Consider the following 8,183-nt stretch of genomic DNA (forward strand, 5'->3'; position numbering starts at 1 on the left):
GTATTGTTTGTGATCCCAGCAGAAGGTTTATGTTTATTTGGATAAAGTGTTCTTTTTCTAATCAAAAAAACAAAAAAAGGAAAATCATACAGTGATAGATGAGGTGGCGAGTTATTTGCAATGACCTTCATGCAGCAGCACAGTTTGAAGCTTGTAGTTTTAATAAATGATGGTACAAAGAAGGTGTATTCAAAAATTGGTTTCATAGAGTTATAGTATATGGACTATGTTTGCAAATGTGTGGGAGAAAGACAATGAGAAGCGATACCATAAAGGGGGAGGAGGAAGAGATGCCACTCCATCTGCCCTTGGTCATTGAATCCAACCCTCTATCATGGGAAGAAATCCATCTAGACTCAGTTATTCTCAAACGTTGGTCCTCCTGATATTTTGGACTTCAACTCCCAGAAGCCCCTGCCAACTTGACCCACAGTCAGGAATTGTGGGAGCTGAAGTCCAAAACATCTGGAAGACCAAAGTTTGGGAACAGATTCTTTTGTGAGGATTATCAATCTCCACATTGGGATTACTGTTCTCTACTTCTCTCACACACATATGTGGGAAAATGTACGGCTTGTGTTTTTCTCCTTGGAGATGTGAAATGCATGTTTTCTGCCCTTTTCTTTATAAAGCCAGTTTTCTTATATTTAAAGTGTGAGCTCTAGAACATCCCTAACAAAAGACGTCCAGAGAAAGAGACTCCAATACCTCTCTAAGTAATTGGTTCAGTTGTCAAATACTTCTTGCTGCTAAGAAGTTCCTTCTAATGTTCAATCATAATCTACCCACCTGTAACTTAAAACCCTTAGACCTTGCCCTACCCTTAGGGCAGCGAAGAAAAGGCCTCCTCCTTCTTCTTTGTGGCAGACCTTGAAGTATTTGAAGAATGTGATCATGTCACCTCTCAGTTTTCTCTTCCCCCAGATGAACATGCCCAGTGCCCTCAACCTTTCCCCTTATGTTTTGTTTTTCATACCTCTTATCATCCTTCTCCTAACCTGCTCCATTTTTCTATATCCTTCCTCTCATGAAGTATGCAAAACTGAACATACTACTCCAGATGAGGCCTGACCAATGTAGATTATTCAAACTTTGTCTATGCGCACACCTGGGCCCATAACCATTGTCAGGAAGGCGCATGCTGGGTTCATAACCATTGTCGAAGAGAACACAAGCAGAGTTTATATACTCGGACAAGACGCCCAGAAGAAGGTCTGTGAAGAATCTGAGTTGCGTAGCAAACTTCCTCTCACACACAGGAATTAATTTCAGTACAGCAAGGTTTCTCTCAAATGATGGTTCTTTAATCTTTGTTACATAACTATTTACAAAGATTACACAGATATAAGACATCCATCTTGAATACTCTCAATTATTTTACCTATCAACAAACCATAACAACAACCTCTGAGGCAGTTACAGTCTTTTTTGTGTCTTGTTTTATAACCATTTCCATGTTTCCTCCATTGGTCCCATCTTTTTGCCATGGTGACAAAACGCAGATGCATGTACCTGCCACTAGAACTATAGTAAGTTCCACTACAACTCCACCTAGTGGCCACCTCTATGTCATTTTATCAGACCTGTTTACAACATGGTCCTGACATAAAAATCCCTTTCTATTGTTCTTAACCTCTCCAGCAATGTAGAGAAATCAGACAAGACCAGCCATCTGGTATGAACAGTTTAATTGATTCTGATCAGCTCAGTTGACATTACTGGTCAAATCAATTGCTGCCTGTGGCCAATACAATTGACCTAGTGGTCAATAGAATTGTAAGTGTGGTCACCTCAATTGATAACGAACTAGGCAAGTCCATTCCTTTTATAGACAGATACAAACAAGTAAGAAAGGCAGGATAGTTTGTTAATCATGGCATGGCTGGTTAACTATCTGTGCCTCGACCTTTGTGTTTGTGTACTTTGTAATAGTTAACGTTTGTAATTTCCTGAAGGGAAGATCAAGGTTAACTTTTATGTCTAACTAGCAGGAGATCCTTCCTTTTAATCTAACAGATAAAAGGCTCCACATGTTTTCGTGGGTGCGCAAATAAGGTCTTTCAGCATGTAGGAAGAATCTCTCAGCACATAAGGGAAGAATTTCCCCACATAGCAAGCCTGAGCTCATTCTGTTCTTTTGCTTTTCTGACTTTGCCTTTACATGTGCTATTTGTTTGAATTCCTCTTTGGTGATTCCCCCCTTTTCCCATTTCTTATACATGTTTCATTTAAAACTTGGCTCGGTTGAAAATTCTTTAGTCATCCATCTTGGTTTTTTGAGACACCTCCCGTTTTTCTTTCTCACTGGAACTGTTTGAAATTGTGCCTTCAGTATCTCCCTTTTGAGAAACTCCCATCCATCCTGAACTCCCTTCTCTTTTATTATTCCTGACAACAAGATCACACCAGTATTTCTCTATGTTTACTGAAATCAGTTCTCCTAAGGTCTAGAAAACGTGTCTGACTATGCCTAGCTTTTCCTTTCCACTGTATAACAAACTCCAAGAGAACATGATCACTCCCTCTTGAGGATCCCCCCATTTGCACCCCATTAACCAGGTCATCCTTGTTGGTTAGGATCAGATCTAAAATGGCTGATCCCCTTGTTCCCTCATTCACCTTTTGGATGATGAAATTGTCTTCCATGCAAGTAAGGATTGCTAGACCTTAATGTTTTGGCTAAGTTTGATGTCCAACAAATATTAGATAGTTGAAATCACCTGTCACTGCTACATCTCTCCTTTCTGAGTATGTGGTCATCTGTTCTAGACAGGCATCATCCAGTTCCTTAGTCTGACTATTGTGGAGGGTCTGTAGTAGACTCCCACAATAATAGCCATTTTTGGGGGGGTTTCGGGCTATGTGACCATGTTCTAGAAGAGTTTATTCCTGACGTTTCTCCAGCATCTGTGGCTGGCATCTTCATTTCTCTGAAGATGCCAGCCACAGATGCTAGTGAAACTTCAAGAATAAAGTCTTCTAGAACATGGCCCAAAAAACCCACAAAAAACTATGGATGCCGGCCATGAAAGCCTTCAACTTTGCAAAATCCCTGTTGTTTCCCTTCCCTTTTATTTTTATACAGATGCTTTCCACCTGGCTTCCAGGATTTAAATGCTGGATCTCTTCACAGATGTAAACCTCCGTGACATATAATGCTGCTACTCCTCCTTTCCTGTTTGGCCTATTTCTCTTTAAAGGTTATACCCATCTATTACTACATTCCAGTCATGAGACTCATCCCACCAGGTTTCAGTGAGGCCTACTATATCATATTTGCTTTGTTGTGCTAGAAGTTCAAGTTCATCTTCCCATGTTCCCTGCATTAGTGTAGAGAGGGCTTTTAGATGGAAACCAAATGAAATACTGTAATGGGAGGAAAAGATGGTAGAAAATTGAAAAAAGAAATTAAAAGAATTTTTCAAAGAATAATTTGAATAAAGGTGCAGATGTTAGAATAGTCTGGCACTCAAATAAAGCTTTCATGAGAAGGTGCTTCAAACAACATAATTTTTAACTTAAGAAAAAGCAAGAGAAAATGAATTTCATTCTCGATAAGATGTAAATAAAGGAAGAATTAATGAAATCTGCATCAAATACAGTTATTATGAACCAAATTAATTTTTTACAGAGGCAGTTGCCTATATTGACTGTGAGCGGCAGGGAAAGAAAGATTAATTCTGTAAAACAAACAAACAAAAATGAATTTGCAAGTGGTTGCATATAAACTGGAAAAAGTAAAAGAAAAGAAAGTAATATTAAAGTTACAAAAAGGAGGTGCTGTAATAACAGACAATATAATATACAAAAAGATTTTCATCAGTATTATTAATCTTTATTTAAGTAGAAAGAATTTTATTTTGAGAGAATAGATGAATATTTTGGTAAACAGAATTTACCAAAAATTACAGAACATCAATGACAGATTATGAATGGTCCCATAAATGTGAGGAAGGTTTGTGATATCATCAAAAATAACAATAAGAAAAGACACCTGGAACAGGTGGTTTGCCAGCTCTTTATTATAAATGCTTTGAGGAAGAACTTGTATTACCTTTGTAACAAACTATAGACCCTATTTTGCAGAATGGAAAGATTACTGATAGTTGAAAAGTTGCTAATCTAACATTAATACTAAAAAGGATCAAGAATTGAGATTAACAAAAAAATATAGACCAATATCATTTTTGATGATGAAGATGATGGTGGTGGTGGTGGTGGTGGTGATGATGATGATAATTTCTCGCCTCTCCCCAAGGCTCAAAGCAGGTTATAACATAGATTTTAAAAAATAAAACCATTTAAACTCATTAAATTAAACATAATTATTACAAATGGTTTGCAATACTTTTAGCAGAAGGATTGAAAATAATTGTGTGGGACTATATTCATGGAGACTAATGTAGTTTTTTTTTACCTTAAAGACAATTACAAGACAACATTAGAAATGTGTTGGATATTTTGTAATATTTAGGACACCATTTTGAGAAGTACACAGCATTGATTCTCTAGATGCAAAGAAACTTCTTGACAACTTGAACTGGACTTTCTTGTTTAGTGTTGTGGAAGACACGAACTTTGGAGATAATTTTATTAAATGGGGTGAATTGATCTATACCTCACAGAAAGTACAAATAGGTCCAAAACACACTGCAGAAATAATCCAGTTTGAAACAGCTTTAACTGCCTTGTCTCAATGCTAGCGAATTCTGGGAAATATAGTCTTGTGATACATTTAGCCTTCTCTGTCAGAGACCTCTTGTGCCACAGTACACTACAATTCCCAGGACTTCCCAGCACTGAGTCAGGGCAGTGAAAGCAGTTTCAAGCTAGATTGTTTCTGCAGTGTGTTTTGGACCAGAATTGGCAAAACCTTATGAGATTCAAAAAAGGAACAAGACAAGGATGCGAGTTATCTCTACTTTTGTTTATTTTCTTTCTTGAGGTTCTGAAAGAGATATAAGACAAGATGAAAGACTATCAGGAATAAAGATTTTAAAAAGTTAATGATGTGGTGATGTGGTGATAGTTTTGGGAAATCCTTTGGACGGTATAAAGTGTTATTCGGAAAATTAGAAGATTTTAGTATACTCGAAGAACTTAAGATTAATCATCAAAAGGCAAAGATATTAATGAAAAATATGAATATAGAAGATCATGTTGAGTTGATGGATAAAATCAATTTTAACAGTTAAAAGAAAGTTAAATACTTAGGTATTACCACAATGAATATAAATTGTATGATGTTTCAAAATAATTATGTTAAGAGATGGAATGAAATTAAGAAGGAAATATTAAATCGGTCACTGCTGGGGAAAATTTCTGTTTTAAAAATAAATATTTCTCCTAGAATGAGGTTATTATTTCATATACAGTAATAACTTATTTGACCACTGGTTTACCATTTAAGCGATGGCAAAAAGATATATCCAAGTTTGTATGGCAAGGGGGAAATGAGTTAAATATACAGTATTGGGTTTAACCAGATTTAAAGTTGTATTTTGTAGCCTGCTGTTTGGTTTAGATGAAAGAATGAGTAATGTTGACAAATCAAAGATTAATAGAATTGGAAAAGCATGGCCTAAGGTTTGGATGCTTGGATATTTATAGTATGATAACTCAAAGTATATGTACCTTTTAAAAATCATTTTGTGAGATGCCTTGTTGAGAATGTGGAATAGATATAAAGCCAGGTTGTGTCTGAAGCTGCCTCAGCACAATAAAAAATTTAGAGAAGAGAAATACGTAATAAGTTAAGAAAGATGGCTAACATATCAAGACTTCATGGAGATTTGTCAAGGGAAATATAAAATTAAATCAAGAGAGGAATTAGTATTAGAGGGATATCATTAGTACTAGAGGGATACCATTATATGTGCTTCTTAAATACTGGAGTTTTTGAAAAGAAGAAAGAAAATGATTTGATAACTTTTGGTTTTGATGGTTAGACAGAATCAGCTATTGATAGAAGTGACTATGTTGTAGTTTTGCAGAGAAAGGTATGAATCATTATATGTGTTTATAACCACCAAATGGAAGATTGGAAGTCGTCTTCTTCTTGTTGTTGTTTATGCCTCTTTCTTTCTTTCTTTCTTTCTTTCTTTCTTTTTCTTTAATATTTGTAATACTATATTTTTAAATTATCACAATTCTGTGATGACACTTCTGGTCATGTTGGTGTGATGCCCTCAAGGGATGAGGGAGATGAAAAATAGTCCTGCCCCCTTCACCATTGCTAACTCTTGTATAACAGTATCTAAAACTCAATAAATCAATCAGTCAGTCAATCAATTAATATTTATTTATTATCAATGGATCTAAAATGTCACTCAAAAGCTTAAAAGAGTATAAGGAATATAAAATTTGCCTAAAAGGTACAAAGAGATTGTATAAAATCAGATTAATAGAATGATATAAAACAAATTAATTATTTTGGTCAGGAGTATTTTACCAAACAGTCATCCCCTTTTTAATAATTCATTCTGTCTAATTTTGACAGCTGAAAACAAAAAAATTGGCAATGATAAGATGGTGCACATACATTTACATTCCAGTAACAGATTGATATAAAACATTTCAGAATGACTTGGCATATAGCTCAATAAAGAGGAGATTGGGTGGCTATGACACTGGTTATAAAAGACACAAGATAACAAGATGTGTGGCAATGTTTCAGCTAATAGCCATCCATAATGGCAAGGTCTTAGCAGACGAAGGTAGTCCAGCACATCAACCATAAAGTAGATTTGAGAGAAATACATTGCTCTGGCTGCAATCGCTCCAGGACAGCAGTGGCCAGATGACCCACCAGCAGTCTCAAACTACCATTTCTATTCCAGCTGGCTTTTGGCCACTTAGGCGCCCTCAGCATGGCTGCCATCCACTTTATTTGGCCCATCTGCTTTGGCTCTTAGGTACTGTTACATGTTTAAGGTATGAAGGCTGACAGAAGGTTCCTATATAATGGGTATTTAGAGCGCTGGGAGAATATGATGTGATTGAGTTAGAATAATAGAATCATAGAGTTGGAAGAGACCACAAGAACCATCCAGTCCAACCTCCTGACATGCAGGAACTCTCAATCAAAGCATCCCCCACAGATGGCCATCCAGCCTCTGCTTAAAGACCTCCAAGGAAGGAGACTCCACTACACCCTGAGGAAGTGTCCCAGAGTCAAGGTTCTGCAAAACCATCTATACATTTGCCATCAGAATAGAATACAGAAACATATTCAAGACTTTATACTCAAAAGGAGGGGTAATGGGAGAAAAGAAATGCCACATGAAGTTTGCCAGCAAATCAGTTTTCTGCTTTTTATTGGCTCTGACATTTGTTGTATTGATTTACAGATAGTACTGAGCTTTGCAGAATGAAGGACCACAGTAGATAATTAGAAAACTGTTTATCTAGATGAGAGTCAGTACTGGTTTGAGTGTTGGATTAGGACTCTGGGCAACCATAATTCAAATGGAAATCCACTGGCTGACCTTGGGCAAGTTAAAGTCTCTCAAGAAAACAATGACAAATACCCTTGGAAAAAATATTGCCAAGAAATCATATGATAGCCTTGCCTTAAGGCAGCCTTTCTCAAATAGTGGGGCGGGCCCCCCAGGGGGGTGCGAGGCTCCGTAAAGGGGGGTGCGAAGCTCTGTTATGCAGAGATGTACTTATAACAATTTTATAGACAAATGATACTATTTAGTCACACGGGGGGCGCGAAATGTTTTCTTCTTCCTAGGGGGGGGCATGACAGAAAATAATTGAGAAGCACTGCCTTAAGGTCACCATATGTTGGAAAGGACTTGAAGATACACAATAACAACAAATATCTAGACAGCAATATCCCTTACAGCAGATTTAAGACCAATCAGAAATTCCAAGACTGCAGGTTTATGGAAGGAGCAATGTCCAGCTTATACATGCATCAGTTCAGTATTTCCAAGATCAGTAAGGATGAGGATTTATGCACAAACCAAGCTCCCTAATCATAGTTAATATTAGTTCAGTTCTGGTTATCTACTGTTCATATATACATACAAATACATGTGCAGACACATGCACTCACATAAATGAGACGAGGAAAGAATGTCTTTTCCCCTTTACACGTAAGTGTTGAGTGTCTGCTGACCTTTTTGCCATGTTCTGTGTCTGATGTTTAAGATGTGAGCACACATTTCTTTCAG

At 36.9% G+C, this 8,183-nt stretch overlaps 1 protein-coding gene across 1 annotated transcript in view; it reads right to left on the bottom strand.

The window, feature by feature from the left end:
- Positions 1 to 8,183, bottom strand: part of LOC121920581 (taste receptor type 2 member 41-like) — a 13,910-nt gene that overhangs the window by 4,650 nt on the left and 1,077 nt on the right. The window lies entirely within an intron of this gene.

The sequence above is a fragment of the Sceloporus undulatus genome, chromosome 2 (genome assembly GCF_019175285.1).
Source record: "Sceloporus undulatus isolate JIND9_A2432 ecotype Alabama chromosome 2, SceUnd_v1.1, whole genome shotgun sequence".
NCBI lineage: Eukaryota > Metazoa > Chordata > Lepidosauria > Squamata > Phrynosomatidae > Sceloporus > Sceloporus undulatus.